The sequence below is a fragment of the Bidens hawaiensis genome, unplaced genomic scaffold, assembly GCF_021521415.1.
Source record: "Bidens hawaiensis isolate Kalapana, Puna unplaced genomic scaffold, B.hawaiensis_p1.1 tig00022324_1, whole genome shotgun sequence".
Classification (NCBI taxonomy): domain Eukaryota; kingdom Viridiplantae; phylum Streptophyta; class Magnoliopsida; order Asterales; family Asteraceae; genus Bidens; species Bidens hawaiensis.
Genome location: NW_027493475.1, coordinates 18,814 through 30,379, shown reverse-complemented (window position 1 = coordinate 30,379; position 11,566 = coordinate 18,814). Strand labels below are relative to the sequence as shown.

The 11,566-nt window shown below is 40.9% G+C and overlaps 1 non-coding gene across 1 annotated transcript; it reads left to right on the top strand.

The window, feature by feature from the left end:
* The first annotated feature begins 5,963 nt into the window (after positions 1-5,963).
* Positions 5,964-6,035, top strand: TRNAE-UUC (transfer RNA glutamic acid (anticodon UUC)). Its single transcript has one exon. It is a non-coding gene; the product is annotated as a tRNA-Glu (tRNA).
* The last annotated feature ends 5,531 nt before the right edge of the window (positions 6,036-11,566 follow it).

The window sequence follows — 11,566 nt, the reverse complement described above, 5'->3', positions numbered from 1 at the left end:
CTCCCACTTAGAGATAGCTTCAATCTTAGCGGGGTCTACTTGAATTCCGTTAACGTTGATAATGTGACCAAGAAATTGCACCTCGTGCAACCAGAACTCGCATTTTGAGAACTTGGCGTTCAATTTCTCGATTATAAGAATTTCAAGTAATGTTTGAAGGTGATTTTCGTGATCGGCCTTAGACTTAGAATAAGTTAATATGTCTTCGATGATTACGATCACAAATTTATCCAAGTAAGGCTTACAAATACGATTCATTATGTCCATGAATGCAGCCGGCAAATTAGTAAGTCCAAATGGCATAACGGTGAACTCATAATGGCCATACCTTGTTCGAAACGCGGTTTTCGGAATATCCTCTGATTGGACTTTGAGTTGGTGATAGCCGGAACGAAGATCGATTTTGGAAAAGAAGCTAGCACCTTGAAGTTGGTCAAACAAATCGTCAATTCGGGGGAGTGGATATCGGTTCTTGATTGTAACTTTGTTGAGAGCTCGGTAGTCAATGAACATTCGCATGGATCCATCCTTGTTTTTGACAAAACTATCGGCGCTCCCCATGGCGATGAACTTGGTCGTATAAATCCTTTCTCGAGAAGCTCGTCAACTTGTTTCTTCAATTCTTTCATCCCGGTTGGCAAGAGGCGATACGGAGCTTTGGCGATTGGAGCAGTGCCGGGAATAAGATCGATTCTAAAATCTACCTCACGATAAGGAGGAATGTCGGGAAGTTCATCAGGAAAGACATCGGCATAATCGGAAACAACATGAACGTTTTTAATTTCTTTGGGTTTAGATTCCTCTGTGACGTAGGCCATGAATGCTAAGCATCCTTGATTCAAGCATTTGTTAGCCCTTGTCATAGAGATTAGGCTAACTTGGCCAGCGTCTTTATCCCCTTCGATTCGTATGGTACGTTTGTCAGGGGCTCGAAGTTCAACGGTCTTGCTATTGCAAAGGATACGAGCATGGTTGTCGGATAACCAATCCATACCCAATACAACATCAAAACCAGCAAGAGTCATGGGTAGCAATTGAATAGGCAAAACGTAACCAGCTAATAAGATTTTTCCGTTTTCTAGGGCTTCGAAGATTTTGATGATTTCGCCATTAGCGATTTCGACGCTTAGAGTTTTATTAAGTTTGATTAAAGGTTTGTTTAGTAGACTACAAAATTTATAATCTATAAAACTTAAATTGGCTCCTGAATCAAACAAGACTCTAGCATAGGCATTGCTAACAAGGAACATACCGGTAATGGTTTCCGGTGTGTCGGCCGCTTTCTTCGTATCAAGGACGAACACTCTTGCATTGCCCTTCTTGGGCTCATTCTTTTGACCGCTACCACCCGCACCACCAGTTGTGGGCTTATTCTTGGGGCATTCGAAGCTGAGATGTCCCATTTTCTTGCAATTGTAGCAAGTCATCTTCTTCTTCCAACAATCGGCCGTGGCGTGGCCGGGTTTGTGACATGATTCACATAGTCGATGAGTTAGATGGCATCGACCCCTATGGTATTTCTTGCAGATTTTGCATTGTGGGATGCCGGGGTTGAAGCCAGACCTTCGTTGGTCAACTCCTTTACCCTTGAAACGGTTATTCCCTTCCTTATTTGGGTCTTGCGTTGTCACGACCCTCTTGTCCTCTTCTTTGTTGCGGATCATTCCGCCCATCAAGTACCCAACCAACTCCATCGCGGAGTCAGCGGTTTGTGGCAAGTGTGACCTCACCATGTCACGAATCTCTCGTGGTAGTCCCCATATGTAGCGTGTAAATTTGCTGGATTCCGGGGTAACCAGCTGGGGAACCAAACGGCAGGATTCGTGGAATTTTGTATTATACCCACGAAGGTTTGTTCCAACAACCTTGTGAGACAGGAACTTGGTTTGAATTTGGTCCGTTTCATGCATCAGACAGAATTTCGACATCAGCAACTCTTTGAACACGCTCCACGTCATGTTATACATCACTTCCCTTCCTCTACTCAAGATCAACGTGTTCCACCATTCTAAAGCCTCGCCTTTAAACATCAAAGCAGAATATTGAATATTTTCTTCCTCGGAACACTTGCTTGTAATTACATTCGTCTCCATCTCTTCAAGTCACCTTACGGTCGTGATGGCTCCCTTATCCCCGTGGAATTCTTTCGGCCCATAGTACTTGAAGTCTTTAAACGAACACCCGCCTATTTTGAGTTTCTTGAATTCTTGACGCACTCCACCATCAGCGTTTGATTGATGTACACTTTCTTCCATACGTGAAGGTCTAGAGCGGGGTTTAGAAACGGATTTTCGGGAAGGATGAACAAATTGTGAATGTTTCGTTTGTCTAGATTGAGATCTAGCCATGGATTCTTCCCTAACTGCATCTTTAATCATCTTTTGAATTCAATTCATAAACTTTTCGGGAATTGGATCTTCTTGATTATTCATGGGGTCTTTCCCCTTTTCTTTTCTTATTTCTTTTTCTTTTTGGGCGTTATTGTTGTTATTACTTTGTTGAGACATTTTATCTTTTTCTTTTTATTCTTTATATATGAAATTTAACGAATGTTCCTTATTAAACACACATTTTATTTCAACATTTGTATATACCATACAAGGTATATACAAAGATTATTACAACACACACATATATATACATTCATACTCGATGTATATATATTCTTATCCATACATCACTTAACACATTACACACAAACTAGATTATACACATACACTTCATCTTTTGAAACACGCCATCACCACCATCATTTCAGTCATTCAAAAACTTCTTAACAACTCTCGTCAATTTTTTGCACTTGTGAAAAAGCTTTTCTCCCATCTTCTTCTTTTTCTTCCCTTCCTCAAACACCTTCTTTCTCCAGTCATCAGTCTCGTGCGGAGCGCGATCCAGGTGTTCTTCATATGACTGCGGGAGTACGTCGGGGTATCCATATTGTGGAGGTGGGTCGCGATAACCCAATGTCACCATCTCGTAGTGATTCCTCGGTTCAGGATACGGGACCTCAGTCATGTCGGATGCAAGGTAGAAGAAAGTCTTTGCAGCTTGGTTTTACACATAACACATTTATTTGTTTGAAAACAAGTTTGTAAAAGTGGGGTGTATTCACCTTTGATTGGGGATCGGTTTCCAACACCGTCCTTGAGTCTCTTTCTTGTTATCTCGCAACTATAGTACGAGTATAACTATTTGTTAGTCGGATATAAAATCCGGCTTAAGACCTTTAGTCTTTATTTTACCTCGATGAACCTTTAGTTCATTTCTCGTTTACTTGAAAACCTTTAGTTTAAAAGTAATGTTTATAAACCTTTAGTTTATTATAAAAACCCGACGTTTATTCTTTTCTAATAAACGTATTCTTTTCTTTATTATTTAAGAGTACACATTATTACTTAAATTATATTCATAACAAAGAATTTATATATATAATCACACACACACACACACACACACATATATATATATATAGTTTTATATTTCTTTCTTTTCTTTGTTATTTATTCTCTTTTTTTATGCATCGAGTATAATTTCGACTTAGGGTATTAAGCCTTTAATATAATATTATATTATATTAATTTGACATTACGCCTAACCTTGTTGGCGTTTTTGGAAATCCCTAAGATTCGAGCAGCACTCCCTCGCCACTTGATCAACACTTCTTTATGTCAAACGAAATCAATCGTTGGCACGCTTCTCAAGGCACCAACACTTCACGGCACACACTCCAAAATGATCGTCGGGACGTTGGTATGGGATCACCTTCATGATATACACGTTGTCGGGAAAATGGCACGATTATTGAGGTATGGCACGGAAAACGAGGAATCGGGCACGGTTTTCGAGGTGGATCGAGGGCACGAACTTCGAGGTATAGAGGGATGTTTAGAGAGAGAGAAGTATGCTGAATTTGGTGTGTGAAATGAAATCCCGGAGGTTGCTATTTATAGGCAACTTTTTGGATCCCATCGCGATACGCGATGGGTCCCTGGGCTGGCCTATCGCGTAGCGCGATATAGGCCGTCTGTGTCACCACGCAGACCTGCCATGTGGCGACACGTGGCAGGCGTTGTGCCACGTGGCGACACGTGGCGGACGTGTTGCCACGTGGTGACACGTGGCGGAAGACGGTGCCACCGTGTGCCACGTGGCACACGTGTCACAACGTGTCAGACCACGTCATCGCGTATCACTATTGACTCTTCCAGAAGCTTTGACCATGTCCCCTCGCGTATCGCGATGGGCTTATCTGTTGCCCCATCGCGTAGCGCGATAGGACAAGAACACATATTTTTCTTTTTCAACCTTGGAGTTTAGAATTTGGCAGAATTGGTCCCTAGACTTTGAAAAGTTGGCATTTTTGGCTCGAAATTTCCGTGATGTTACATTAGCGCCCTTCCTTCAGCTGGCTTCGCCTTATCTATTCATCTCTTTTTTAAATGGATATTTAGGGAGCTCTCTTGTTAATAGATCTTGAAACCAGATCTATCCCCGGAAGAACCAACACTTAAAGGGTGTAAGAAACAAAAGGTTCTCACCCTGTCCCCGACATTGTTCTCCGACGATGTCCCCTGGGCGAAAGGGGACACCATTCTCTTTCTTTCTTCAATCGTTCCGATCAAGAAAAGTGAGTTGGTTCATTTCGTCCTCCTATCTACGCAATTCTCTGTCTTCGTTCGTGATCATGTTGGGAGAAAGTTGTAGAGGAGCGGCTGTGAAAGGGCTCTTCCCCCTTTTCCATTGAAGTAGATAGGGCTTCCTTCTCCGCCATTCCGGCCTATTATAGGGATTTTACGATGCTGAAGGTAGCTTGCTTACCAAGCCACCCACTTGAAAAGTTGGTCGCTAGAAAGAAGCGACGATGAAGCAAAGTTGTCTACGAAGCTTTGCTCCCCCCGGTGTAGTCGTAATACTCGACTCGTCACTACTTTGATTCAAAAGGTAACCGATGGTTCCCGACTTTCTCTGGTTTCCGCAACGGTAACCCTTTTTCCGATTTCATAAACTTTTTCTATTTCATAGCGATACGCTCTAAAAAAGTGAAGGATAAGCAACCCTTCTAGAAGAAGCGGTAGCTTCCCGCCTCCTTCATTCCTACTGTCTCCTTCGGTGAGAAGTTCTCTTCCTTAAAATGAAAATAAAAAAGAAAAAAGAAAAAAAATGCCTGATTGGTCTGCTCAGCAAACGTACAAAGTGGACCGCTGTTTGGCTGACCCCCTTCGTCCCATTCGGGTTGGGTTGACCCAGAAGTACAGTAAGAAGGAATGGAACCGCTTGAGAGTCGTCTGAAGTTCACACTTGGGTAAAGATGACTGACTTTGGAAACGGAACACAAACCAATTTAAGTTATTCCGGCTTCTTATTGAGCGTAGCGAAATCATGGTTTATGGAGAAAGTTAGTGAAGTTTCTATGATGTTCTACCTTTGCGCAGTCTCGCTCCACAGTGACAGCGGAAGGCTCCGCACCTGAGCCTCGTTAGACTCAGCAGAAGCGTAAGGTGTAAGTGAAGAGAATAGAAGAGATGAAGTCCGCCCCTTAGCCTAGTCTATATCCACAGCTGACGCAACTCCGTCTCACTACTACTTAATTAATTCATTAATGGCTAAACTTTTTCATAACCTGAGCTTTCCTTAACCAGTTGACCTTACTTCGTAACCTTAGCCTCTCTTTCTTTATAGTTCGACTAAGTGACTTCGTAACCGAAACCTACTTTTTTTCTTACTGTAGCATAGGCCTTTGCCACTTCAAACGGGCCCTTTGCCCCTATTTTTTTTCTTAGAAAGAGCGGGGCCTTACTTATTCAAGGGTTGGAGGAACCCGTAGGAAGGGGGGATGAACCGCCGAATTGACATCTGAAATCGCCAACATGAACACAAACGAAATCTTTAATTTCGTATAGAAAGAAAACAAACCACTTCTATTCTCGGAGCCCACGGAGCGGTATATGAAGAATGGCTTTTTGGTCCCTTTCGTCCAGTGGTTAGGACATCGTCTTTTCATGTCGAAGACACGGGTTCGATTCCCGTAAGAGATAGGTACTCATTCCTGGCCGTTTTCAGTTAGTGTTCATTGCTGAGTGATCGCTCGCTATATGGCTGGAAAAGGTGGTCCGGAAGCTTCCTGTAACACCCCGTAACCGCAGCGGAAACGTACACGGGATGCAACAGACACATCTGATATCAACAGCATTGCTTATAAAGAAAACACCACTACAATAATTTAAACGTATTACATTGTTCCGAGTTTCGTTACCGACTAGGTGTTATCACATAATTTTTACCAATAGTACGTTAACATGTTTAAAACAAAATATAGACTCTTAAGCTTCCACAAAATAGCACACATCAGCAAGCACGTATCACTCATTCCAATTTGGGTGTACCTAGAAAGCATGTAAAGAAAACGGGTCAACTACGATTAGTTGGTGAGTTTCACTAATTTAAGTAAACCATGACAAATCATTTTAATAATCAAAATTTAATGATGTAATTATGCTGAGCCTACAAGTGAAAACTCACTTAACCCAGAAACACATTTAATAACCTCTGGGGACACTGTTAACCCAGAAATACATTTTATAACCTCTGGGGACACTGTTAACCCAGAAACACATTTAATAGCCTCTGGGGACACTGTTAACCCAGAAAATACATTTAATAACCTCTGGGGACACTGTTAACCCAGAACACTGTTTCGGGCCTTACAATATTAGTAACTCAGACAATTACCATCTTAATACACTACCGTACGATTCCCGTACGATAGACATTATATAAATACATTCATTTCCATGCGATCGGCATGTACTTAAACACTTTGATAACAACATGCTTTCCGCCCCGGGAAAATATTTAAAACAGTTCAATAAAAAGGGGCTCGTGAAAACTCACCTTTTTGGTGAGCAGATGTAATACTGTGAACAGCTACCGGTCTGGATCTGTAATACGATCTCTAAGTCGTTACTACACAATTTCTATTAATATAACTTAAATTCGTGTTAACCGGTACGTCTGGGGACACTGTTGACCCAGTACCGTACACGATCCGGGGACAATGTTAACCCCGAAACACTTCTCAGGACTTAGATTGTGATATTACTTAGAGTTCTTTAGTCAAAACTACCATTAGTTTGTTTTCTCGTTTTGCGTGCCTAGCACGGTTATTCGTCTTTATGTTTTCAAAAATGAGTTTGGCCACATACGACCCGAAAATAGTTGTTATTGATATTTTAATTAAAGTGGTGAAATTAGAGCTCGGTTTAGACACCCCGTTTGGCCGCGGGGCCCGTTTCCGTCTTTAATATACCGGAAACGACTAAATCGGGTAAAATTACCCAAATCATCCGAATTATTTTCGGATGATTTATTTTTACTTAACTAATTTAGTTTCATGAAAATAGTCCATTTTTAAGGTTTTTATACACCAGTCAGTTCGCTTAGGCGAACTTTGCCGGCTTACGCGTTTTAAGCTTTAAAAGTTTGTTTTTATGTTCTATTTAGCACAAATAATTATCCGTTTAGTCTCGGATCTTGAAATTTTGTACAAATCAGTTTTTGACAGTAAGGAATTTTATAAAAATATTTCCAGAATTAATTTTTATATTTAACATTTATTTATCTATTTTTAAACGTCATTTAAACACCAAATATGTCGAAAATACCAAACGACCTTAGAAAAATCCCAAATTTTTCTGGGATGACTCCTGCCATCCACATAGTTCCCAGTAATTTTTACAGAACCAAAAACTCATTTTCATGCCATTTTCACCAAAACCGAGCTAGAAAACCCTAGAACTCGTTTTACCGAAAAGCCTACATAGACTTCTCCAATGGACCTGAAATTTAGTGTGTGACTTTTATATGTTATAAAAAGCTTATCTAAATTTTTCCAGAATTGTTCATGATGTTTAGCTATTTTTCACCATTTTTAGCCAAAACCGAGCATTAAATTCACCAAATATTCATCCTTTATCCAAAAATTACCAGAATTTCACAGATCTCATATTTTCATGTGTAGATCATCTCTGTGAAATTTCATGACTCAACTCTAAGTCTACCACAATCTGTCCAAATCTTACAAATCATACGAAAAACCGAACTACCTTGTGTTTCTAGCTTTAGATCGCAAAGATCTTGCTTTCTAGCCTTTGCTAGCAACTAGATACAACACCTACAAGCACAACAACACCACACCAAGCAAGTTATACCCACAATCAAGCCATTTCTTTCATGGTTTCGGTTAAGACACCAAAACAAAGATTTTAACCGTAAAAATTCGTTTTTGACTCTTTTAAATCCTTTCTTGGACCAAGATCCCTTGTATAACTTGTATACATCACTTGATCACGCAAGAATCGGTTTCATCTCGGGTTTTCACCCATTTTTCACTTGAAACTTCATTCTCTTTCAAACAACTTAAGATCATGGAATCAAAACTATGAATCAACCATTAAAACCATGTTTTTACCTTATGATTCTTGTTAAAAATCAAGGGTTTGGATGAAGGTTGAAGAGTGTTGAGAGGATTTTGGAGTTGGGAGTTTAGAAAAAAGAAAATGTGATGTGTGTGTGCACCACATGGACCGATCGGTCCATGTATGGTGTGGGGGGGGCCCACATCTCCAACCATGGCCACACATTTGGATTGTGTAATCCGGATAACGTTGTGGATAATCTGGTTCAGTTCGTTTTTCGGTTAAACACTTAATTCGGCTTAAAACGAGGCTAAAACGGTCGTTTTTCGTCTTAAAAATAAAATTTATATAAAACTGATTTAAAATCTTTAAAAACTTAAACCGTGACATTTATTGACTCAACACATCATATTGTCGGTCATTGTGCATCTTTTTCGGCTTGATCGATCGTCTCTTGCTTGGTTTGATGTTAAAGGTTTCGTTTAACGTACCGATGTACTAATAAATCGAAATCCTTTTTCTGTGCTATAATTCACTTATCCCGAAGCCTTAATACTTCGTACACATCACTAAACATTATATATTTCGTCTATAACGTAATCCCCTATTCGTTCGGGTTTCAATAACCGTTCATCGATTAATCGTAATTTCAGTATGACTAGCTGTACATTTGAGTATAATTCGTACTGTGAATCTTATATACTCATATAAACACATTATAATTCATATATTCGGTATTAAATAACACGTAAATAGTATATTCCGGCTAGGGTATACCTGAATTTGCCGGAATCGTTACATTTTCCCCCCGTTATAAAAATTTCGTCCTCGAAACTTTACGCGTCAACTACTTCATTTTGAGGAAATAGGTGGGGGTATTTCTTCCGAAATTCGTCCTTTCGTTCCCATGTATATTCTGGGCCTCGTTGCGAGTTCCATCTAACTTTGACCAACGAGATCTTATTGTGTCTAAGTTGTTTGATTTTCCCGTCTACTATTTCTATGGGCTCCTCTACAATGTTGAGCTTATCATTTATTTGGACACCCTCTAGAGGTAACACCGATGTCTCATCCGACAGACACCTTTTCAAGTTCGACACGTGAAACACGTTGTGAACTGCACTCAGTTCATCAGGCAGTTCTAATCGGTATGCTTCAGGACTGATTTTTGCAGTAATGTCGAATGGTCCAATGTATCTAGGGGCTAACTTCCCCGCCTTTCCAAATCTGACTACTCCTTTCCAAGGTGATACTTTCAAATACACTTTATCACCTTTCTCAAATGATAACGGTTTTCTATGGGTATCGGCATAACTCTTCTGCCGATCCCATGCGGCCTTCAGATTGTTCTTAATTTCAAGTATTTTGCTGGTCGTTTCCTGGACCAGGTCTGATCTAATAACCTGTGTGTCGCCCACTTCAGTCCAGCAGAGTGGTGATCGGCACTTCCGTCCATACAATGCTTCGTAAGGTGCTGCCTTTATACTGCTATGGTAACTGTTATTATAGGAAAATTCAACGAGTGGGAGATGTTGATCCCAATTTCCCTTAAAATCCAGTACGCATGCACGAAGCAAATCCTCCAGGGTTTGGATGGTCCTTTCAGACTGGCCATCGGTCTGAGGGTGGTAAGCTGTGCTTAGATCAATACGCGTTCCCAGCGCTTCTTGCACAGCTTGCCAAAGTTTGGAGGTGAAATGGCTATCCCGATCGGAGATGATCGAGATGGGTATACCATGACGAGACACAATTTCATTTATATAAATCTGCGCAAGTCTCTCAGTGTTATAATTATTTCTAATCGGAATAAAATGTGCCGATTTGGTTAATCGATCCACGACTACCCAAATTGCATCATGTCCTCGGGACGTCTTGGGGAGATGTGTCACAAAATCCATCGTGATCTGCTCCCACTTCCATTCAGGAATTTCCGGTTGTTGTAACATTCCCGAAGGTTTCTGGTGCTCCGCCTTAACCCTCGCACACGTCGTACACTTGCCGACGTATATGGCTATATCCTTTTTCATACCCGGCCACCAGTAGAACTCCTTCACATCCTTGTACATCTTATCCGATCCCGGATGTATGGAATATTTTGATTTATGCGCTTCGTCCATGATTAATTCACGAAGGTCATGGAGGGTCGGGATCCAAATCCGATTTTTGAAATAGAGAATTTCGTCCACGCGCTGTTCGAAATTCTTCTCGTTACCGTAAAGTCCTTCTTTTTCCATTTGTTCCTCTTTCAACGCCTCGCGTTGAGCGACTCGAATCAAATCCGAAAGGTTCGACTGGACTATCATCCCCAACGCTCGCACTCGCAATGGTTTAACCCGATCCTTCCTACTCAAGGCATCGGCTACAACGTTAGCTTTGCCGGGGTGATAACGGATGTCACAGTCATAGTCGCTTAATAACTCGACCCATCTTCGTTGCCTCATATTCAGTTCTTTCTGATCGAATATGTGTTGCAAACTTTTATAATCGGTGAAGATGGTGCACTTTGTACCGTAGAGGTAATGTCTCCAGATTTTAAGTGCGAAGATAACTGCTCCCAGTTCTAAGTCATGAGTAGTGTAATTTTTCTCGTGTAATTTTAACTGACGAGAAGCATAGGCTATAACCTTATTATTTTGCATCAACACGCATCCTAACCCTCTCCGGGATGCGTCACAATACACGACAAAACCATCGTCTCCGTCGGGGAGACTTAAGATCGGCGCTTGGCACAATCTTTGTTTTAGCGTTTGAAACGCCGTTTCCTGCTCTTCACCCCATTCATACTTTCGATCTTTTTGGGTCAAAAGGGTTAAAGGTTGGGCAATGCTGGAAAAGTTCTCTATAAATCGACGATAATATCCAGCTAAGCCTAAGAATTGGCGGATTTCCTTTGGCGATTTAGGCGCTTGCCAATTCTTAACTGCTTCAACCTTACTTGGATCAACGTGAATTCCTTGATGGTTTATAACGTGGCCAAGGAATTGCACTTCTTGTAACCAAAAGTTACACTTGGAGAATTTTGCATACAACTTCTCCTGATTTAGAAGCTCTAAAATTAATCTCAAGTGTTGCTCGTGCTCTTCTTTACTCTTCGAGTATATCAAAATATCGTCAATAAACACGATGACGAATTTATCGAGGTAGGGTTTACA